The sequence below is a fragment of the Crinia signifera genome, chromosome 6, assembly GCF_055691185.1.
Source record: "Crinia signifera chromosome 6, ASM5569118v1, whole genome shotgun sequence".
Classification (NCBI taxonomy): domain Eukaryota; kingdom Metazoa; phylum Chordata; class Amphibia; order Anura; family Myobatrachidae; genus Crinia; species Crinia signifera.
This window is the reverse complement of record NC_139222.1, coordinates 158,034,657-158,060,185: the sequence shown is the minus strand read 5'-3', so window position 1 is coordinate 158,060,185 and position 25,529 is coordinate 158,034,657. Positions and strand designations below refer to the sequence as shown.

Genomic DNA, 25,529 nt, shown 5'->3' with positions numbered 1-25,529 from the left:
TGTTCAACAGCACGAAAAGTATTCAACCAGTCCACAGAAGGTAACAGCCTTTAGTCACGGACTAACTTGCTAAATATAATGATTCGGAGTTGCACAAAAGTCAGCACCAAGTATAACTATATAGCAGGCCTGGAAATAAATGCAGATCCTTGGAAATATGAAGAATTGACCAACTCCATGTGGCTGCACCGCCCCTATAAAGTAACTGTCAACATCACTGAATATTTACACCAGCCCTTTTCCTGGTACAAGAGATCCATCTGAGACCAGATAAACCGCTGTATACGATTAACTCTACATTACCCGCAGCTCCACCTACATCCCCACACCATCAGAACACTTACACTACATGCAAACATCCAGTTAATGCCTTTATTCCCATTACATTCATTCAGCCGCAAGCTCAGACGGAACGGAATGTGCTCCACTCTGAATTGCCTGTAGTAGATCATAGGCATATTCTCAAATTTGATTAATGGTCAGTGATAAAAAAATCAATCACAATAAGCAGTCACAAAACAGGCTCGCATGCAACTCCGAATCATCGCCAGAGTAAAAAGTGACAGCAAAACTGGAGGGCTGTGGCAGCAAGAATTAGCACCATATCTTTATGTGGCTATCCACATGACTTATTGTGTAAAGCCACACAGTCCACTGTTTTTGCATTCGCAGCAGCAAACGGTCATCACCTACTATATACAGGGCTATCCACATGGAACAGGATTCACTACGCCATAGCACGGCACTTTGGCTATACACCCATGACACTCCCAAGGTGATGCATGGTGCTCAGTTTGTAAATAACTGCTAGAGGCATCTGCTTTTTGGCTTATGCGCATCTTGCAGTTTTCATAACATGGAACATATGTCTAGTAGGGATGCAGCTACGATGCCAGTGATCGGGATGCCAACGGTGGAAATACTGGCTCTGGAGTCCAGACCGGCAGCCTCAAAACCAGTGGAGTTGCAGATCGTAAGTATGCTGGGAGTACTGTAGCTAGGCGGGGGGGGGGTTTAGGTTTAGGTTATAGGGGTAAGCGGGGGGCAAGAGATAGGCTGTGATGGGGAAAGGGTATACCTCCCCCCCCCATAACCCTCCCTCCCCACAGCCTAACCATCCCGGCTTGTGCCTTAACCTAACCTTCCTACGCCTCTGCCTAAGCCTCACCCCCTGTCTGCATCCTAATCGTAACCCCCACCCCCCACAGCCTTTGCAGTCTAGCCCTAGATATCCTCCTTGTGCATAATACCTAACTTTCCTCCCTCCCTCACGGAAAAAAAAGAGTGTTAAGAGATCCTCGAAAATAGACGCTAGATTGTTGAATCCACGTCCGTGTTCGTCAATCAGCGGCTGTTTTCAACCATCAACAGCTGTTCCGACTGTCGGAAATGTTCAGTCGGAAATTAGATTGAATACCACCCATGCCGCTAAACCATTTCACAAGGTGCGTGTGTGTGCGTGATCTGCACTTGTTCTACCACACCTGTGTTTTCACGGATTCCAAATCAATGAAAGAAAATATAATCAAACTTCTAACATTTACAATAATGTACAGTGTTTGCATAAACTGAGTTCTTGCATAAAGTTATGCACAAAGAGCCTAATTCATAATCGTAAGGAATTACAAGTAAGCGGATATGCAATTCTGTGTGATTAAAATTCAAATGCAGCAGGAACTATCCGTAGGAGATAGGCACCTCCTACACGCATCTGCGAGATCCTTAGACACAGTGGATAACAGTCCCATTCACACTCACATTCCAGGTCAGAGAAGTGTTCAACCCTGGTTTGTACCAGACAACGCAGACCCGGACCTGTCACGCCATCAAAACAGGGCTGACATTTTAAAGAACAGTGTTGGGTTCCGCCCCCAAAGGCCACAGCATGTTAATCATGTTGTGGCTGCAAGCAATAGCACAAGACCCATACTGCACATGCTCAGAAAGGATCTTGCGCCTGCGGAGTTCCGCAAATATCAGATTTGTATATAAACCATCAAGTTCTAAATTAGAACTAAAGACAATATTAAGCAGTGCAAACACACTAATGTTTCCTATCAAATTTTACATATGCTTTGATATAATCATTGTATTTATGAACAAGAATCTAAATAACTATTTACATATAGTTGCATTATTGTGCAAAATGAGACAATAATTTGGAAAAAGCAACATGAATACAGTATGTTGGGCATTAAACAGGGTTAAACAGAACAGGAGTAACAGCAGACTACCTACAACTGCCATATGAAACAATGGGAGAGAACTAGGTAGAAGTTATGTCACTGGTCATGTTGAAACGAATAGACAATTATAAAAGAGAGATGTTTAGATGACAGGTAGAGCTGTCAGTGTAATAGGTATTGCAGTACTTACAGCTCCCGTACTCCACTCGGCTCGTCTCAGGGCTGCAGGAAAACAACAGGGAACCTTATTAGTTACCAGTTAACATACTTCTATTAATACAAGCTCTTAGCTGCATTGCATTGTACACCTTACCATTGCAGAAAGGTAATGACTTCTCAGGCAGCTGAATATGAGAGATCACATGTCAGACTAATATGGGGAAGGAGACCCCAGGCTGGGAATGAAGGGGGGAGCTCTACCAATACACAGCAAAACCAGGGGAGTGTACAGGAACTAGAGAGAGCAATCCTCAAACAGGTTTTGGTGGGCGGTGCTGCTGACAGTAAGAAGTCAGCAGCCACCTGCACTTGCCGAAATATTACCTGTATAACCTCCCAACCCCACCCCCCCAAACAGCGACCTTCGCATACCTGTGACACACAACCAAACAACACTTCACCTTCATATACCTGTTTCACAAAGTAACACAACACATGCTGACCTTCACACACCAACTCTTCACCTGTTAACAATAAACCTGTTAAAAATACAGTTCTCTGTCATGATCAGTCATTCCCGAAATGGGTATACGTACATAATATACACAGTTAGCACTAATATAATGCCAAAAGTGTAAGACTGGCACTGACTAGAATAGTGTGTGCTATATGCTGTAATGTGCAAGATTACATGCTACATGATAATGATTTTGCAGTACAGTACGTATGTTTGCACCCACACTAGTTTGTATATGCATGCATTGTTTTTATAATTCTGGGACTAGGTCCCAAACTATATACAAGCTGGCCAATACACAGCAGAGCTATCTGCTCCTCGTGTTTACATACATATCAGGAGTAAGCATTTGTGTTATCACAGGTTAGTGATAATGCAGAAATACATGCTGGTTGACCGTCATTACGCTCACACTGAGAAAAATGTGGCTAATGGAATGTATGCAGAGTTGTACGCATGGTGTAATGGTTAGCATTACTGCCTCACAGCGCTGAGGTCATGGGTTTGATTCCCACCATGGCTCTAACTGTGTGGAGTTTGTATATTCTCCCCGTGCTTGTGTGGGTTTCCTCCGGGTACTCCGGTTTCCTCCCACAATCCAAAAATATACTGGTAGGTCAATTGGCTCCCAACAAATTAACCCTATAATGTCTGTGTGTGTGCGTGTACATGTGGTAGGGAATATAGATTGTAAGCTCCACTGGGGCAGGGACTGATGTGAATGTTCAAATATTCTCTGTAAAGCGCTGCGGAATATGTGTGCGCTATATAAGAAACTGTTAATAAATAAATCTATGGGACTGCCCACCTCTCTGTATGGGGATGCGGTCATTCGTCAGACTGCATTTAGGTCTACAGTCATTAGGTCGACCCCACTAGGTCGACTGGCAGGAAGGTCGACATGACTTAAGGTCGAATTTGCATAAAGGTCGACATGAGGAAGGTCGACTGGTCATAAGGTCGACATGGGTTTTTCACTGTTTTTTGAGCCGACATGTGCCGACAGGCGGTATTTCATGCCCTACCATCCACTAGGGCGTGGTGGGAGAATAAAATAGTGTGCCGAGCGCAGCGAGGCACCGTGCCCGAAGCATTGCGAGCGATGCGAGGGTCCGATTCTCATTGCCAACTGTGTCCATGTCGACTGTGTCGACATTCGGATCAAAAAACAGTGAAAAACCCATGTCGACCTTATGACCAGTCGACCTTCCTCATGTCGACCTTTATGCAAATTCGACCTTAAGTCATGTCGACCTTGGCCCATGTCGACCTTAAGTCAGGTCGACCTTCCTGCCAGTCGACCTAGTGGGGTCGACCTAATGACTGTAGACCTAAATGCAGTCTGACGAATGATCCCATTCCTCTGTATGCGCTTGGTTAGCCACCATTGTGCCCATTTTCACCAGCCCAATCCCTGAGATCAATCCGAATACAGGTGTATGTGTATATGGGCAGTCATAAGTATGCTCCCTGCATTGGGTGAGTTATTAGGATGTTCTCTTTGGCCACTAGAACGTATAGTGGCCACGTGGTAAATCTAATCTATTTGTTGCAGATATGAACAGTGGGTGGGTGTGGGAGAGCACATAGAGCCAGATGTATCAAGCTTCAAAGAGTGATAAAGTGGAGAGTGACACACAACCAGCCAATCAGTTCCTACCTGTCATTTTCAAACCCAGCCTGTAACATGAAAGTTAGGAGCTAATTGCTGGCTGTTTATCACTCTCCACTTTATCCCTTTTTGAAGCTTGATATATCTGGTTCAAAAAGTGTATTGGCCTAATGTGCCTGTTCCCCCTATTTGGACACTGTGGGCAGGATGTACTTAAGGGAAAATGTGGTAAACACCCATTTTCAAAGCTTTACTGCATTTCATGTATGTACTAAGCCCCAGCCGCCGGATTCCCAATGCACATCATATTTCGTCATTCAGCTGTAGAGGGATCCCTCCTAGCATCCACCATGGCCACCGCATTACTCTGTGCATGCTCAGGGGAACTTCAGGGGCTGATAACCGGAAGTCCGGTGTCATCACAAAGCACAGCTGTTATCAGGAGTGCTGCCCTTTGCGTTACAAATCGCTTATCTAAGTGCATATGGCATTATTGCAATCGCAATGTGTGGCGGTATGTACTGCAGAATGTTGGTACATCCTGCCCTGTGTAATTTAATACACAAATATCTCTGTCTGCAATTCTGCTTTCTAAACTTAGCTTACACACAAATGCCTCCTTACAACCCAGTACAGAGCAGGCCAGCCACCTTGACACTGGCGAACGCATGCACATGAGGACTTCTGCATCAGCACTAGCATGTGCCACATATGCCACCCACTTTTTAAGACATATTAGTGCTTAGCAGAGGCGGATTGGCCCACCAGGAAACCGGGCCATTTCCCGGTGGGCCGAACCAGATGTCCCTCCGGCTGGGCCGCCTACCTTGGTTCCAGGGTTGCCGGAACCAAGCGGCCACAGCCTGGTCACAAATGGCATCATTGCCCAAAACAAATATATTATATGCACATATGTGGCGGCCACATTTGTTCTGGGCGATGCTGCACTTTGTAACCAGCTGCGGTCGCTGGTCGGTCGCTGTCTGATGACGACGACGGTGCCTGGTGAGTACTATTGCTTACAAAGTTTATAACTCCTGTTGGAATTTCTGCATGTAACCATAAATGTTCAGATCTTCATCTAAGTCATAAAAATAAAGATAGGCCAATAATCAAATAACCGGCCTTTTTTCCCTCATGTGGTTTTTCCTTCCCTCGCTTACACTGTACCATCACCTTTCCACTGCCAACAGAGGGTATCAAGCCTTTGGGTTCAGCTGGATCTGCATATCTGTATATTATGACTGCTGATGCAGCATTGTTTACAAACCTATTTACCCCAAAAATCAATGGCTGTGATGCCCTGATTGCCCGATTTGCCACCACTGCTGATACATTGACCAGATCCGCCAAACGGCAGCCAGCGACGATCGAACGATCTGGAAATCCGGGAAATTAAACTGGTTAAAAAAGCACGATTCTCTGCACTAAACTGGCAACAAATTAGACTCAAGATTTTGGTGGAAAATGGTATTAATTACATTATATATTTATATATATATATATATATATATATATATATATATATATATATGGTACTTATGTAATATCTGGGCTTCCGTTTTTCTTATGAGACCGCGTCCCCTCGCGGGGCTCGCTGCGCTCACCGCGCTTCGGGCACGGTGGCTCGCTGCGCTCGCCACACTATATAGAATCAACTCCATGCGTAGTTGGATAGTAGGGGTATGAAAAAATGGGGTGGATTTAACATGGGAGTCCAGATAATACATAAGTACCATATATATATATATATATATATATATAGTATTATGGATGCAACAAATAATGATTATGGATTTGGACAAAGTTTAAGGGGGATATTCAATCCAGGGTCACGACTTTCAGGCTGTCTCGATGTGAATGCCAAAAAGGGGGTGTGACTGTGAGATACGGACGTGGATCGCTGAGCTACAGCCAGGTGCTTGACAATCCACGGCCTACAATCCACAGACCCTTATTTTTCGAAAAAAGGGGGAATTCCACTCCAGGCGCTGCAAACTTTAAAGCTGCATATGATACTTCACAAAAAAGGTCACCGGACCTCAAAAAGACAATACTGCAAAAGGAGGGGGAAGTCTCACGTGCGCTAAAAGTCCATATGTAAATAGATGATCCTTGAAAGAATGTGGATTCTCTTTCTTCTTTCTCGTCTCACACCATTCCAAATATATGGAGAAACAGAAAAAGAGTACACCAATTATTGATGTATATATACCAAATACTCCTCTCTCTCTTTAATGGGATCTATGAGGAACAGAGAGCGTATATCCAAGATCTCCAGAAGTGCTCCAAAAATGATTCTAGAGGGTCACCCCACTCGTGCATATAGGGACTGTGCTCACATGTATGCTTACACAAGACAGGATGTGCGAACTCTCATAAAGGTATCTTTGGTTAAGATATGACTCCACAAGTCACAATGCCAAACAGAATTCTTTTATTCTTTAAAATCACAGCAGGGTAGGGATAATATACTGACAGCCTTTTTCCCATATAAGATGTAACCCGGGTAGAAATATGGTACCAGATACTGCCAAATACTTCTCCACAAAGACTCTGCTGCTTGCATAAAAAACCAGACACTACAATTCTACGCGTTTCGGCACGCTGAGGTGCCTTTTTCAAGATGTCAGACGTTCTAGGTCTGTAGATATATGGAAAGGTCCTGTGGGGACACTCTAATCGTGTGGAGCTGTGGACACGATTAGAGTGTCCCCACAGGACCTTTCCATATATCTACAGACCTAGAACGTCTGACACTTATCTTGAAAAAGGCACCTCAGCGTGCCGAAACGCGTAGAATTGTAGTGTCTGGTTTTTTATGCAAGCAGCAGAGTCTTTGTGGAGAAGTATTTGGCAGTATCTGGTACCATATTTCTACCCGGGTTACATCTTATATGGGAAAAAGGCTGTCAGTATATTATCCCTACCCTGCTGTGATTTTAAAGAATAAAAGAATTCTGTTTGGCATTGTGACTTGTGGAGTCATATCTTAACCAAAGATACCTTTATGAGAGTTCGCACATCCTGTCTTGTGTAAGCATACATGTGAGCACAGTCCCTATATGCACGAGTGGGGTGACCCTCTAGAATCATTTTTGGAGCACTTCTGGAGATCTTGGATATACGCTCTCTGTTCCTCATAGATCCCATTAAAGAGAGAGAGGAGTATTTGGTATATATACATCAATAATTGGTGTACTCTTTTTCTGTTTCTCCATATATTTGGAATGGTGTGAGACGAGAAAGAAGAAAGAGAATCCACAGACCCGACTGCTTTTAAAGTCGGGCCCATTCTGCCCGAGATCCCTGTTCAATGCTGTCGGGAATAGCAGCGGTAGATTGAATATTCCCCTAAATTTTAACTTAGACTCAGGTTCAGCAAATCTTAGAATTCCAGAGAATTGTTGCTTCCTAGCAGAAGCATAACTGGTGCTAATGCAGCCCATGGTGCTGAAGTGGGGCTGACTGTAGGGCAGGAATGGTGATGCTAGCTCACCTTCACCAACAGGGCATCACTGCACTTGTGTTTGCATATGGAGAGAAGGGCTTCTCTGTATCTCAGTACACAATATATCAGCATACCCAAGTGGGAGTTGGGAGAAACACGTATCAACACCACACAAGAAAAAACTTTTTGCTATGGGGCACTGTGACTCTGTTATACTCATCTACAGGTGAAAAAATAGTGATCCTATCTTAATATTTGGGTGAGGGGCCCTAAAATGCACACCCTGGACATATGAGGTGCTACCTGCTGAGACCTGTAGTGCAGGAGGAGGAGTTTGCAGGTGCACACTAAATATAAATGCTAGACCTTTTAATATCATTGCTATATTGCATTTCTGAGGTTCCTAGCATAATGATGGCCATTATTATGGACGCGTCCTTAATATTTGGGTCACTGCTGTTTTTTGTTTTTTTTTAAATCCAAAATAGTGCCATGATTCTGTTTGGTATTTTTAACAGATTTTAGTTTTGCCCAAATCTGAAAATCAGAATTCAAATATATGTGCAGTCCTCTCTGGCATGAGTATGAGCAGTACTGCAATTCGTACAGTATAACCTAACAATCACACAACAGGAGCCATACTACTGCTGAATACATTATCATCTGTGTGACAAAACTGAAGGGGCCCACACACAGGGAGATTGCCAAGCATTGTGCGCAATGCTAGATTGCTCGGAACGCTTAGCAAGATCCCTCAGCACACAGCGCTGCAGTGAGCTAGTGACATCCCTTAAAAAATGCCTTGATATCGCCACGTGTGTATGCCCCATTACGGCTTTTAAGATTTAAAACACAAAAGGTTGTTCTTAAGATGGCTACACTGAGCCATTGTAAATTTAACAAGACACACATCCTTCAGAAGTTTCTCCCCTGAGGCAGCAACCATATTGGAAGGGACCTAGAAATGGCCCTGCATGGATTTCCTTAAAACCTGGACTGTAATGGTGGAGTTTAGGTGCTTTGTGAATTGGCCTGGTGCATGCTCAGTTCAGCCTTCCACACATTTAACACATTTCAAGCCTGTGTCCACTCACTGGCATTCTGAGGGTATATAAATCTGGCAATCCATTGCAAAAATAATACCTCCCAACTGTCCCGATTTTTGCAGGAGAGTCCAGTTTCATGGGTACTGTCCAGATGTCCCACCCGCAGTTTGCTACAAAGGGTACAGTTGTATGACTCTCTCTCACTAGCTGCTCCACTTAGCAGAGCAGCAGTGAAAAATACATCTATTCTCCTGGGAGAGAATAGGTGGGGACATGCGGGTATGACTCGCGATCGCTTTACTTCCCATAAGACCACGCCCTCTATGTATGAGGTCATACTCATTCTGTCTAAGACCACTTTCCCTCCCAGAATGCTCAGCCTTCTTCTTGCAGGGGTCCCTGTTTCCTGAATTCAAAAGTTGGGACGTATGCATAAACTATCACTTCTATAAACATTTCTACAATGTCTATCAGACTCTAGGAATGGCGAAGATTCACATTTTAATATACTTTGGATTATTTCATTACCCAATAAATGATCATTATGTCACAGTATCAGAGCACACTGGCTCCAGCTGTCAGAATAGTGTGTATTCTGCATAATTATATTTTAGAGATGTGATCATTCACTTGCACAAAAAATGCTCAAGAACAAAATATGACCTTGACTTTGTCTGACATGTGCTAGGCAAGATAGAGAAATAAATAACTGTTACGGCTAAGTCATGTACATAAAGTATCCCGAAAAAGAGGAAATAGAGTGTTGTAAAAACGTTTTTTTTTTTTTTTTTTAACTATGCAAATAAAAAATAAATTGGTTAGATAAATGAATTTTATTACTTAAAGAAAGGCTTGCCGATTGTGTGAGTAAATGCGTACAGACCACAACTGATATATTGTACCTATATGCGTTTGCTATATATAGGTTGGAAGCAGCCCATCTAGTACCGATCAATTAAATACACATCATTAAAATAATCTGTAACTCATAATAACTAATCAGATCATTGCTTTCCTAATAGTGCATAAACACGGTTCAATTTTGTCTATTTTTCTATTTGATCACGGACTCATTAGCATGAGAATGCCCAGCATTCTTATGGGAACGTCCATGAAACACTGAGCGTTCCCATATGCTAATGGTCTTTACCTCCGGTGAATTTGAACGCTATAACATCCCGCCACTGGTTTAGAATGAGACCAGCTTCACAGGTGTCCAACGAGTTGGTATAACTAAGAAGACAGTTTTTCACTATTCATGCCACTGATTAGCTATATAATAAAACATTACATTTTCTTTTAAGTGCATTATGCAGAGAAAACCTGCGTAGTAGCCAGACCATCTAAACAAAAACACAAACTAAAAACTGCTTTTTTTTCAGGCCAACTTCACTGGAAACCAGCATCAACTGGTCTGGGCTAGTTGGAGGTTTGGTGGGCAGGATGGAGAAACAAACACCAGAAATTGTGGCACTGTGAGGAGGGGACAGGGATAAAATGACGCAAATCATGTCATTGTGCTTCTGTTTAGTAATATCCCGTTTCAGCAGACCCGAGAATTGCTGCATTTTGAAGGAATGGGGATGGGGCTTGATGAAGTCTGCCCCAGGCCCCCAAGAGGAGGTGATAGATTTAATTTATTGTGTAGAAGAGAGGTTTTTTGGACTTTGAAATTTAACTCCCTTCATCCCGACGGTTTGAATGAGACCATCGAACTAAATTCAGTCTTATAAATTGAGAACGGGAATTCATCTGTTATGTGTGTTTCTGTTTGGGTTATAATATTTTCTGAAATGCTTTCCTGGAGATACGCATGTCTCTTGCGGAATGTGTCTCTTACAGTATAACAGACTAGGAAATTTCTATAATTTGCTTACCTAAATTGTTTAGAACTATGAGAGAGGGTGATAATAACAACTATTGTGATTCTGTATAGACCTAACAACGTACGATATGTTTCTAAATGAAAGTTTGTTATATCTGTCATATTTGTTTTTTAAAATCTAATAGAGAAACATCGAGATATGTGAACAGTCAAGGGATACCAATTTGGTGAAAATTCATATACCCGAATGTTGCTAGGCAATATTAGGGACGCTGTTTGCGTCCTGGTCGAATAGGACTTAGGCACTGCCCCCAATGTGACGTGGAATCCATCTGCCAATTCTGTGAGCCCAGCACTCAAGCACGTCCCCTTTATGACCAGACACACGTCTCCACAGCGTGACACGTAATGGAACGTGGTAAGGTCATACGGGTTACTATCTCCCTTGCCCGGCGCATTTCCGGGTCACGTGATAGTGTCACGTGACCGGACTGTGTTGCCGAGCAACAGGTGAGACGCTGGCTCCGGGCCGTGTGGAGATGCTGCCGCCCTGACCTGATACCGGCAATCGGCGGCGGACGTCAGACTCCCCCATAGCGTGGGGTCCAGCAATGGTAATTACCGAACACATAAAGAACACCCAGGACTGAGTATTTGTTACTCCACAATAGACCTGATATATTTGGGTCACATGATTTAATCCAGCCTATCAGAATAGAGGTGGGTTGGATTAACTATCTTCTCTATGAACGTACGAAATAAATTTGTTTTAAACTATTCTGATTTTTATAATTTTTATAATTATTATAGGACTGCCTCCTTATATAATAACATAAATAATTTTTATGAAATGCACAAATTATTTTAAGATGTGAATTAATTATAAATCACAAACAATGGGCGGTACTCACACAGGTGAGAGGACTAATGAGATCCCTATAGAGGTATAAAAACAGCTACTGTTGAGACAGTTAGCACTTGCTCCTGAGGAAGCCGGACACTTATCTAACCGGAGAAACGCGTTGAGCTATTTACCAATCAGCTGAAGAGGGGCCATCCATCCAGGAGACCTACCCACCTTTCCCAAAAATTGGCACATTTTGGCATCGAATCCTAACCAACGCAGAGGCTGTGGGATTCAGCTTAATCCCTAAATTGGATATCGAGGTGAGCCACAAACAAAGGGAACTTGAGCTCTTGAAATCATAGAGCATTGGGAATACTTTGGTCCAGTTCAAAATCACTTGGATTACAAATTCCTCATCCAAACAATCTGAGGAGGATCAAGGATGGTAACATTTAATACCCTATCAGCTGCTGTATGACTTTTTAATCTCATTATCACCACATTGGTGGATAAGACTGAGCCCACTAATTAATTAGTCTTTTTTTTTTAAATGAAAGTGTTATTAAATTAAATTGTATTGTATCAATTATATATTTATGATTCAACAGTAAAATAATTAATTGTTTATATACCGTCCTGTTTATTGTTGTTGCTTTTATCAACCAGCGCCAGTACAAACCAATTCTTTTTCCCCACGCACAGCAGCCTCTTCCCTACGGGCTTGTCAAGGAAAGGAGAAAAGAAAAGTAGGTAAGTATGCCTCTGTGGTTCCAACACCCCAGCTTGGTTACCCAAAAATCAGGGGAGACTCCATCTCTGTTTTCCCCTGATATTGGGGATCCCCATGCATTGTTGGGTGGCAAAGTACAAGTGCTGATTTACTTGATATGCGACACTTGCATAACTGTATGCAACTGAGTCTATATATGAAGCATAACTGAAAAAAGCCATGGCCGCTGCATCATAGCACTATAGATTCAAAGACTTAGGGGCAGATGTATGAAGCAGTGATAAATGAGCCAGGGGAGTAGTTTTCAATGGCAACCAATCAGCACTGAAGTAACATCTCTAATTTCCATACTATAAAATTATAAAGAGAAGCTGATTGGTTGCCATGCACAACTCCACTGGATTACTTCTCCTCCCTTATCACTGCTTCATACATCTGCCCCTCTGTCACACATTTCTTGGTGCATCATAGTTGCATCACAATGTGACTAAGATGCCTTTTTTGGGGGGCAAAACTAGATGCCCCATACTACCAGTCTCACCGGACCTGGTGTGGCAAAAGTGGGTGTTTGGCAGTTGGCCTTAAGAATGTCAACAATATTGTGTTGACCTAAGGTCTAATAAGACAGTGTAGACCTATTACACAGCTGACACATTATCCACACACAAGTATCACATAAACATACAACATGCCATTACAGGAAATTCCTTTAGTAAAAATGTCTATACCATATATACTCGAGTATAAGCCTACTTTTTCAGAACAAAATTTATGCTGAAACCCCCCCCCCCCCCCCCCCCCTCGGCTTATACTCGAGTGAGGGTCCCACTTGAGTCAATAAGATTTCCCAGTTTTTTGTTGTAAAATTAGGTGCCTCGGCTTATATTCGGGTCAACTTATACTCGAGTATATACGGTACTTTTACTTGGAATATAACTTGCATGTGAACTTTATGCATCCTCAAGGAACTAACAACAGATAGTAGGTCAATGCTCCTAACAATGTAAACAATGAATATGAGACATTTATCTACTTAGATTAATTTCACAAATGTTATACTAGAACATAAACATGCTCAGCATAGATACAACGCTTAGTAGATGAGGCAGTTGGCCTCCTATCATCTATTACAGATGATCTGTATTTTGTTTAGAATAAAGGATCTTCACCTTAGAGAAAGACTGCAGAGGGCATCTAGTGTGTCCGGGGTAGCATAACCTTACCAGACTGGGCAGATAGTTTGTCACTCTATCTACTGGATGTGAATGGGGTTTGGTGTTTTTTTGTGGGTAGGAACGTTGTCTTCATGATGTTTAATTTGATTGGTTCTGGGTTGTTAGGGGACATTTACTGTCTAGAAGATTATTTATCTTTCCATTTAGAGGTGTTTGCCCACTCTCCCTCCCTATGTGGTCTGGGTTTTTAATTGGTTGTCATTTGTGAGGGCTTTGTAGGAGGTTCAGAACCTTTAGCAGTTTTATGTTAGTGATTTAGGACAGCTATTCATGAGTGGCTAGCCATGTTTACAGGGAGTATGGGCATCACCGGTCCAGGTGGGCCCATATGCCATCTTCATGTTTGGATGTTTCCTTTTATATAAATTATTAGTATAAAGGGCAGGTGGCCCAATGTTTTTACAGTAAGGGTAGAGCGATTAAAGGTGTCCATACACACGCAGATTTATCTGCAGATCTGGCTGGTTGGAACAAAATCCTGGTTATGGATGAGAGCAAATGACAGTTGACCATTTGCTTGGAAATGCTGGAAAACTGACAAACTGTCACTCATCCATAACCATGTTTTTGTTCCAACCAGCCAGATCTGCAGATAAATCTTACTAGTGTATGGGTACCTTAACTATGCCTTTGGGCTTGGTATGAGGGGTCAGGGGTAGTGGCAGAAGGTCGACTCCTGACCATAGGGGCAGTTGGCTCAATAACTATTTATTTGGTTATTTGGTTTTAGTTGGCAAGGATACTAGCAGTAGGCTGATTCTTGTCCAAAAGGGTAACAGGCCCTTTGATGTTTATTTCCATTATTTGTTATTTTCTTTATCTGATGAATAACTGTATTATTTGAGTTTTCTTCCACCTTTAGTTTTGAGTAGGGACTTGATATTGTAGCCACATTTTAAATAGGCCTCCCTACTCAATAAAAAGCCAACCCCTTTCATGCCATACTTCTGTAGTCCGAGTTTTTATTGATAGTTAAGTGGTATGAGTGACTACATATGACTGTGTAAGGTTTAACGCCATACTTATTGACTATGATACCCAGTCATTGGTTAACACGCAAGACAAAATAGACGTAGTACTTTAAATGATTGCAAATATCAATCTATGACAAAAAAGACACACACAGCCCATCAAAAAAGCTCACATCAAGGGATAATATGTTGGGCAGCAGTGTAAAGCCCCTTTATTAGACCTAACATTGTATTTTAAAATAAAGGGGTACAAAGAAAACATCACAGAAAAGAATCATCTGCTCTTAAAAGTCATCTTTTATCTATTGTGGACTACCTGAAAGTATAAGTATTAGTTTAGTATACTCCAAAATACATTTATAGACTAAAATGCCTAAAATGATTAAAGCTTAGGGGTTCAATGACTTGATGTATTTTAGGTCCAATCAAGAGGGTAAGTGAGTGCTAATACTTATAGAACCTTTCTGATTGGTCATCCTGTAGACAAGCATTTATGGGCCAGATGTACTAATCCTTGAAAAGTGATAAACTACCAGTCAGTCAGCTTCTAACTGTCATGTTACAGGCTGTGCTTGCACAGTGGCATTTAGAGTCTGTTTGTCTGGTAGTTTATCACTTTACACTTTATCACTTTTTGATGTTCTGGCCCTATATCTTGATAAAATTGAAGTGTTCCTAAATGGCATGGCATTATCAGCAAGAGGTCACTGATCGGTTTGATGAGCGAGAAACAAAGGGCCTAGTTCAAGTCTGATTGGAAGTGGACGAATTCGTCCCTGTTCCGATCATGGGGGGTGTGCGCATGCATGTATTTGCGCATTTGCAGACCCCCTGTGTGAATGCCGAGTATCACACTTGCCAACGCATTCGCATGGGTAGCGGAGGGGGCAGGCAGACAGAAAACCGCATGATACAAAACTTGTCTCAAGCTTTCAAGCCAATAAAAGATATTGGAGCGGGACTGCCAGGAAAATGTGAACTATTTTCTGAAGATGTCCTGGCAGCTCGTAGTAGTTTAGCTCCTAAGAGAGTACTACTAAGGAATATTTTTTAGTGCACATATAACTTATTCATCAGTTCTTTTAGGAACTTCTCCAGCTGCATAGGCTATACCTTCCAGGTTAAAAATGTCATGAAATGGGTGCAGACATCCCATATTTGAATATTTGCACCCTTGCATTTCAACCTGCATTTACAGTCTTGGTTGACAGGCCAAAAATGGGCTCCTGGTTGCTATGATGTTGAAATTTTACTTTGGATAATGGGATTAAAATGTATTAAATCTAATAATTAATGATCCTATATGACATTTATTGTCAGTGGTCACATTTTTAAGCAGTTAACTGTATTCTGATCAATGTAAACTAAAAGCACTGTTTTTTCTTACAGAATAAATAACTATAATACAAAACAATTACAGAACCAAAAATCAAAAACGAATATGAATATATGTAAATAATGGTATCTGATGGCTAACAGGTCCACAGTCAATAGGTAGATATAAGCTGTGTACACACGGTGCAATATCGCTAGCAATATGTTCGCTGAGCGACCATATTGCCAGTGATTTGTTTGTGCTGCAGCAATAAATCGCTGTGTGCACACTCCTGTGTTCAGCCTCCTAATGGTCACTGGTCGCAGCTGTTTCCCTCTGCAGCTCCCCCGGCAGAGTCTCCTGTTCATCACAAACCATCTCTGGTCGCTGGTGAAAAGGAGACACTGAGCAATATATTGCACCGTGTGTCCACAGCTATACAGAATGTCGACAAGGTGAAAATGTTGACAAAAGCAATAGGTTGACATGGTTATGTTCAAAACAATAAACATTCAACATGACATTTTTGTTTGTTTTTTATTTCTTTTACATTTTCATACTTTATCATCCACATGTGCTCACGTGTCGACAGCAACACCAAAAAAGGTGAAAAACTCGTGTCAACCTTTTTACGTTTTGAGTGTGTCAACCTCAACCTTAGTCATTGTCAATGTGCTATACCACACCAGTAAATAATAACTATAAATTAGTAGAGTATACCAATACTAGAAATGCAACTAATAAACCACTTTCTGCATTTTAATCTAAACAAAACAACTACAGCAAGTCTTGTATATTGTGAACTATATTTAATTTTGACCTGGTCAAGGGAAAAGTCAGGAGAAAATTATTTGTAAACGTAAACCTGTATAATATTTTTCATTATACCACCAGAGAATCTTCTGTTTGTTTCTGCAGAGCAACGCATAAGTCTTGTACACACAGCATAACATGATAATAGAGGATAACCTTAAATTGTTTATAATTATGGTTAATTTAACTCTGGTTAAATATTGCTATATCTGCTCTTCCCACACTAAACCTATTGTCCTAGTTTAAGCCTCAGTGCCAATCATCTGACATATAATCTAGTAACCCCCCACATTCTGCTAAATTTTGGGGATGCAATATATTTTGTCGGCATTCATCATGTCAACATGGGCATGTTGACATAATCATAATTTTGACAACCATGTTGACATATCGATACTGATGGCGTGTCAACATAATTAAACTGACACCAAAAATCACTGGTGATCTAGTGGTGACTTACCTAGTATTGTGGATCCAGTGGCTCCAACAGTCTATTCTGGGTCTGGCGGTCAGCTGATGAAGACTTCTGGCAGATCCAGGGTTGAGTATCGCAAACCCTACCTCTCCTTCTAGCGGCTAAGCTTAACCATAACCCTCTGCTGCCGCTCAGTGCACAATGTCAGCGTTACACAAGTTGACGCTGTGAACTTGTTGATATGTTCAAGATTGACATTTTGACAATATAAAAATCATAACTGTCAACGTTCCCGAAACATGTCATATTCCTTATATTCCTTACTTATGTGGAATGTAGCACTTTCTTGCTGAGAAGACCCATTTGTAGATGAGCAAATCACTTGCATGAAGGGGTGGACTTAATATTGTCATGGGCTGAGGTAATCTGTGAACCCAGACCAGGTGGTTGTAATGCTTGGTACCCTGGAATGGCATATGTCATCCCACCATATTCATCTAATCCATACTTGCCTACCCTCCAGAAGCTGTGGCAGGGTATAGATTTTTGGGGTAGCCCTTTACAGTCCTTGAAGAGTAGGCAGCTCTTGCATGTGAAGTCTGCTTCCAAGTGAAGTGGGCAGGATGTTGGCTGTGGAAAACATGAACTGTTAAAGGTCCTTGAGGACCGAGTTCGGGAACCACTGTTCCAAACATTAGCTGTCCATTGCTGGTTACTATATTTAAGAACTAACACAACAGATTTGCACTTGTTACACTTTTGTCCATAGTGAAACATACATACAGCCAAGAATATAGCTATGATGCTGCAGAGGAGGTTATGGAGAATCCCATCACTAGGGAGCCATTTCTTTCAAAGGCAGAAACAATCCAACGGCCTAAACCGACTGCAGAGACGCAGTATTGCTGCTCTCTAAAACTTAGCCCACAGCAATCCCTTAAATCCCTTAAATATGTGCTCTTGTTCCCAAATCATACAGTATAAAATAAAATCTATGCTCCTCACCTCTATGTGGTGAATTTAAGTGTTTATACACCCGACAGAGCAAGTCAAGTGCTGCTCCGTTCGGGCGGTCACAGCCACCAGGACTAGCCTTACCGTCATGTTGGTTCATGATTTGAATGGGCTGGTAACTAGTCAACTATAAAAAATGTCCCCTTTGATCATGTGCAGTCGCAGACATTATGGTTACATTGGGGGTTATTCTGGTCCACACGTGACGCTGCAAATTTCGCAGAGTTGCGTGTGGATTAAATGCCGCCCACTGCTCGCAGGTCCCACCCCCACCTCCCATGCCAGGTTGCCCGAACGGCTGTGAATGGATGTTTTGGCAAAACATCCATCCACAGCCTATGGGGCACCACCCACATCATCCGATGGTCGCCATTGAATGATGTGGTGCGCACACTCATATCTACATGACTCTCAGGTCTCTTAGATGTGCGTGCACCCTCCCCCCCCCCCCCAGACAACGTGTCACCGGGCTATTTGCATGGGAACGCCCCGTATTTTGCATGTAAATGCTGGGAGTTCCCATTGGCGAGTCAGCTTATTCAGCTGATTGTAGTTGGAAAATATATAAGGCAAAACATCCATCCTCAGCCTATGGGGTGCCACCCACATCATCCGATGGTCGGCATTGAATGATGTGGTGCGCACACTCATATCTACATGACTCTCAGGTCTCTTAGATGTGCGTGCACCCTTGACAGGAACAGGGCTATTTGCATGGGAACGCCCCGTATTTTCATGGGAAAGCCCATGAAATGCTGGGAGTTTCCATTGGCGAGTCCCCCCAGCCCGCCTCCCCATGACCCCTGCCTATAGTCTTGGATGCGTGTTCCCGGCAAACACTCGGTTTGCCGTTGCCGCTCGCACCCTGCACATGCACATGCGCATTTAAAAAACATTGCACTACAAGTGAGGAGGCATCAGGATAAATGTTTTAGGTGTGTAACCGCCTCTGCCTCATTTGAACTGGGGTTGGCAGTAAAGAGGTAAGTGCATAAAAAGGTCCATATTATAGACATTATTACAGCAGAGGGAGTTCAGCCATGGAGACTGGATCCTGAGTGTCACAGGCCTCTTCATGAGGAAAAAGGCAGTGCCGGAGATTGTATAGCTGGCGTTGAGAGTAGGAAAATGTGCTTCTTAGGGGGGTGTTCAATCCCGGGCAAATATTTTGCAAAGGGAAAAATCGTCAATTTTCATCTATTTTATTTGTGATAAATCAGTTCACCCTATTCAATCCCCATGCTGATTTTTTCACGTGTGTCAAAAATTGGAAATTTGCGCCCAATTTCGCCCATGCCGATCCAGGCGCCCCTCCACCCCCCAAAAAAGTCAAACAGCATTGGCTATATTGCACTAAAAAATGGGTGCAAACGCCCGTGATGGAATACTGGTCAGCAGATTATTGCTGGTTTTTCATCTACCCAGGAAATTCGATTTTGAATACCCCCCCCCCCCCCGCTCCGGCTGCTGAGGATATATAGAATGCTTCTGCTGGCTGTGAGTAAGTAGTGTGTAAGGCAGCGTGTTAGAGGGAATAGCCTGGCAAAGAGGTGACAGCGTAGTGGGAGCCACGGAGCACAGATAGTGTGGCTACTGAAAGGGGGTGCAGATACGTGGGGAGTGATGGCCAGTGCAGTGTCACTAGATTACAGATGGCGAGTGAGGGCTCTGCAGAATACACAGGAAGAAGTGTCCTGAGTGCTGAGGCTGCCTATGAGGAGGTCTGGTCACAGGTGGAACAGGGCTGTCTGCAAATAAGCAGAAGTACTCAATGTAAAGCTTGGTACATACTGAGTGATCTACAGTATATTGTCCATCCAATTAATATGTTGGTAGCGGGATGGTGTGTGAGTACACTAGATAGGCCTGTGAACCATGTCATTCACAAGGGATACATAGACCAGAGCTGGAATCCCAACATCATTGAGGATGCTGGAGCCGGAATGTCGACTGGTAGCTGAAGAGCTGTTCCTGCTTCACCATTGTAGCCTAATCTAATTCACTTGTACAGCCCATCCCAGTGATTCTGAAGAGTTGCTACTGCTTCACTATCGCAGCATATCCTGACTCGCTGGTACAGCCAATGACAGTGATCCCAAATAGCTGTTTCTGAAAATTCCATTGCTGCATCTCCTGACTTACTGGTCATCCTCATCCCAGTGCCACGAAATCCTTGGTGCTCTGTATATCCCAGCTATGTCAATGCACCGGTATGATTTCCTGACATCCAAAATACAGATGATCAAAATAGCGACCACCATTGCCAAACAGTCAAAATACTGGCATGGTCAAAATGCCCTCATTCATTATGCCGACATGATCAAAATGCTGACATGATCAAAATGCTGACACATACAAAATGCTGACATTTAAAATGCTGACAACAAAGTCAACAGTGGTCAGTATTTTGACCGTCTGTATCTTGACTGTCAGAAAATTAACTGCATTCCTTTTAAACTAGCAGAAATCATCATCAAAATTCTAAATCTTACTTAAACCATATACAGGGCCATATTTATCAAGTTTCAAAAAGTGATAAAATGGAGAGTGATAGTTACAGACTGGGGGCCAGATGCAATAAGCTTCAAAAGTGATAAAATGGAGAGTGATAAACAGCCAGCCAATCAGCTCCTACCTGCCATGCTGCAGGCTGGGTTTGAAAAATGTCAGGCAGAAGCTGATGGTTGGTTGTTTATCACTCTCCATTTTATCACCTTTGAAGCTTAGTGCTTATGGCCCAGGGTTTGAAAAAATGGCAGGTAGGATCTGATTGGCTGGTTTTTTATCACTCTCCACATTATCTCTTTTTGGGCCAGATTCTCTAAGCTTCAAACGTGATAAACTGGAGAGTGATAAACAGCCAGCCAATCAGCTCCTACCTGCCATGTCACAAACTGTGTTTGAAAAATGTCAGCCAGGAGCTGATTGGCTGGCTGTTTATCACTCTCCATTTTATCACTTTGAAGCTTAGAGAATCTGGCCCTTTGAAGCTTGATATATCTGGCCAAAGATTGTAAGCTTGCAGCAGGGCTCTCCTACCTCCAAGTCTGTCTGTTGTTACCCAGTTTGTTTTATCACTGTCTACTATTGTAAAGCGCAACGGAATCTGCTGCGCTATTTAAGAAACTGTAAATAAATAAATAAGACAGTGCAACTGCAAATTTTTCCTACTTTAAGTGCCTCATTAAAACTACAGGAATTGCTGTGGTTCAGTGCAAGAAATAGGGGGAGATTCTCTAAACTAAAAATGCAGTAAAAACCCTGTTATCGGGTTTTTACCGCATTTTGGGATGCTAAGCATCCCCCGCCGGGTTACCGTGATGGGGGGCATTGGCAGAAAAATCTGGAGATGCCCCATAGAAGCCTATGGGCTTCTACCACGACCCAGCGCCGCCCTCACATACCCACCGCCGCCCCGCACCGACCCCCCCTCACCTGTGTTCAGGCAGCACAGAGCTGTGCTGCCCAGACCTGTGACCTCCTCCTCCCTGCACTATGATCCTCTTCTGGGTGCAGGGAGGAGGAGAGCCCGGCGCAGGAGCAGCAGCACCGGGTATGGGAGGGGGGGAGCCGCCGCGACCCGCTGACTCACCGCAAAAGACAGCTCTTAACGCAAGAGCTGTCCTTTGCCATAATTATCGCATATGTTAGAGCATACACGATAATTATGTATGCGATGGGCGGCGAAGGGGGGCGGAGCTGGGCTGCGGATGTTAGAACACCCCGCCCATAGTATTAGTGAATGAGCTCTAATACACACGTTCCAACTATACTGCTCTAAACTGTCTTTGCATTCCAATAGTAGCAACATTTAATCCAACTGCAGGGGGTTTCAGAGGGGAGCGCTATATTATTTGCATTAATATCGGATGTCCTCATGGTATCTTTCACTGGTGCATGCAGCAATTCAAGGGTGTTTTCAGCGTAGGGGAGATCGATGGAGACAACATCTCTAGGGGAATTTGGAACAAGCTTGACAAGGGAATAGCATGCCCAATTTTGATGGGCTAATCAGGCTAATACTCCCAGCACTACAATTATAACTGTCCCCCCCTCACATCAGCAAAGTTAGAAATGATGTGCTTATCAATGGCTGACCAAAATGTCACCACTATTCAAGCAGCAAAAAAAAAAACAAGCACAAGTTTCTAGCTCCCATAGCAGGTCACTAACCTGGAGAACATGGATACTGACAGACCGAAATCTGTTCTGTGTATAATACAGACACAAGCTGTTCTGTGTATATAACAGACTAAACACACAACTCTAATGATCTGGACACATGCATTGCTTTGCATATAACACAGATGACCACTCTGCTCTGTGTATGCAATAGAGGAGAATGCATTGCATGCTGTACATTAGGCGTATATGGATATTAGAATTCTCAAAGGAATTCTAGCAGAAGGCAAAGTGCTTTATAACAGGTCATAGGAATCCAAGGTTACTGCTAATGTCCATAATAAATGACAATGAGAGGATGCATTATTCCTTACACAGTAATGGACAGTTTTCCTAATGAACACTGAATTTATAGTATGAGAATCATTAATTATTAGCAATGACATCACAACTTATTGTGTATAATATATATATAAATACAGTGTTCTGTAGAAATTATATGTAGCACCCTTGTACTTCTAGTGATTCATAACCAGGGGACCACAGGTCTGTGTAGGATGATTCAGAGAAAAGATTATGGGCGGGATGCTCTAACACGGAAATGCGGTAAAAACCCTGTTATCAGGGTTTTTACCACATTTCTATATTCTCTAACCCCCCTCTGCAGTGTCAGCGCTATGGGCTTCTTACCAGCAGCACTGTGTGAGGGATTCGTCATGGATGCCTCCCAGCATGCCCTGCGGCCGGCGCCCTGCGCAGACGGACTCCCGGGTCTCAGACCGGAACCGCTGCTTATCGCAAGAGCTGTCCCATGCGTTATTGAGGGCAGCACGGGTGGTGTAATGGTTAGCATTACTGCTTACAGCACTGAGATCATGGGTTCAATACCCACCATGGCCCTAACTGTGTGGAGTTTGTATATTTTACCCGTGATTGCATAGGTTTACTCCGGCTACTACGGTTTCCTCCCACAATCCAAAAATACTGGTAGGTCAATTGGCTTCCAACAAAAATGAACCCTAGAATGTCTGTGTGTGCGTGTTCATGTGGTAGGGGATATAGATTGTAATCTCCACTGGGGCAAGGAATGATGTGAATGTTCAACTATACTCTGTTAAGCGCTGCGGAATATGTATGCGCTATATAAGAAACTGTTAATAAATAATATGTTAGAGCATATGCGATCATTAACTATGCGAAGCCCGGCGGAGGGGGGCAGCGGATGTTAGAACATCCAGCCCATAGGGCCTTATTCTGGTTCATTCTCAGAGGCAAATTCCTTCTCAAATGGACAAACCATGTGCACTGCAGGTGGGGCAGATGTAACTTGTGCAGAGAGAATTAGATTTGGGTGGGGTTTTACTTCAAAGTGAGATCTATATTGCATTGTAGAAATAAAGCAGTCAGTATTTTCCCTGCACAGAAACAAAATAACTCACCCAAATCTAATTCTCTCTGCACATGTTACATCTGCCCCACCTGCAGTGCACATGATTTTGTCCATTTGAGATGGAATTTGCCTCTGAGAGTGAACCAGAATAAGGCAAATTGGAAAATAATTGGAAATTAGTCTGCAATCCTATTAGCAACTCGTGCTGAACCAGTCACAGTAAATGCCGATTTTTCCATTCATACCCACAGTCCCGCTAAATGGGCACTGTCCCACTATCCCACCCCGGGTTGCAGTGTTCCGTAGTTGGAGGGGACTGCTGGAGGAGCCGGTGATCATTGACTAGATACTGGCATCTATTCAGTGCAGGGAGGGGAGCTGGGGGCTACTCAGATGATCAGGGAGCTTGGCCCCACCCTTCTGCACGAGACAAGTTTCCTCCTGAGACACTCCTCAAAGTGCCCCCAGAGCATATTTTTCTTAATTTTTAAGCACAAAGCACAAATCAGCCATTTAAGACTGTTGAAATAACTCTAGTACTTTCCTTCTGACATACATTCAGACATTCTTTTACTGGAATGGATCTAACACTACCTATTCAATGCAGCGGATTTGGCCGCTGATTGCTGCTTCTCCGGTGAGTGCGTCGGCGGTAGTATGTGGCGACGGAAGCCAGACGGTGCCAGGTGAGCTACTCTCACCTGGCTCAGTGGCAGGACGGCGAGTGAGGCGGGATGGTGCGGGAGGACGGTGCATGGTGAGCTGCTGCCACTCACCTGATGCCGTCCTCCCTGCCTCAATCCTCAATCTTTTCAAGTCGGATTGAGATTGCCGGAAATGGGACCAAAACCTGTCGGATCTGGCCGCGTTAACATCAAAAGCAGGTGGTTCCGCGGCCATTCCGCCAATCCACCTGGTTTCCGAAAAGGTCAGAGAGTTCTGACCGGTTGGGAAAAAAGCAGCCAGCATTGAACCTCTTCCGACCTAAATCAGTCGGAAACTGCCATCTTTCTGACAAGACAACAGTTTAGACTGTAATTGAATATACCCCAATTTATTATTCTGCAAAAAAAATTTCATTTTTAGAGGTCCCAGGAATGTCATCCCACTTTAAAATGCGCTTCTCTTACATTGCATATGGCTGACAATTCGTAAATCCCTAATGTGAGTACCACGATTTGGCATTTTCAATTTGATTGGAGAATTTTTTGGAGTGCAAATTCAAGTGGCTAATCTGCTTCTGATAAAGCAGGGATATCCCAGGGAAACGTGTTGAGCCTATTCACAATCACTGCCACTTTATGGGATGCGAATTATACCAACAGTGAATACTAATGAGGCGAGTTTCTACACTACCGACCCTGAACAACTTGTGCATCATCTGAGGAAAGAACCCTTGTGCCATTCCATCTTGGGATGAGTGCCATCCGTCCCTAAAGCACGGGTTGGGATCATTTGGTCTACAGCAGGATGGTTGACAGTAATTAGGTCGACATGGGTCTAGGTCAAAATGGGAAAAGGGCGAAAGGTAATTAGTTCGACAGGTCGTTAGTTCGACAGGTCATTAGTTCGACAATGTCTAGGACGACAGTCAAAATGTCGACATGGGGTTTTCCGCTGTTTTCTTACCTGAATGTCAACACAGTCGACGTGGACACAGTTTAAAGTGCACTGCATCCCCTCATATCACTCGCTGCGCTCGCTATGCGTCAGGCAAGGTGCCTTGCTACGCTCGGCACACTATTTTATTCTCCCACCATGTCCTAGTGGATGGTAGGGCATGAAATATCGCCTGTCTGCACATGTCGGCTCAAAAAACATTGAAAAACCCCATGTCGACCTTTTGACTGTCGACCTTGACATTGTCGAACTAATGACCCG

General features: G+C 43.2%; 1 protein-coding gene across 13 annotated transcripts in view; it reads right to left on the bottom strand.

Annotated features, from left to right (window-relative positions):
• Window positions 1-25,529, bottom strand: part of EPB41L1 (erythrocyte membrane protein band 4.1 like 1) — a 134,730-nt gene that overhangs the window by 91,375 nt on the left and 17,826 nt on the right. For 11 of the 13 annotated variants that reach the window (XM_083147765.1, XM_083147757.1, XM_083147759.1 and 8 more), the window contains exon 2: window positions 2,377-2,408. The exons of 1 other annotated variant lie outside the window; for it this stretch is intronic. The gene's annotated coding sequence lies outside the window, so the exon portion shown is untranslated. Of the gene's footprint in view, window positions 1-2,376; window positions 2,409-2,499; window positions 2,623-25,529 lie in introns of those variants that run through there. One more of the 13 variants, XM_083147755.1, reaches the window with a different exon arrangement.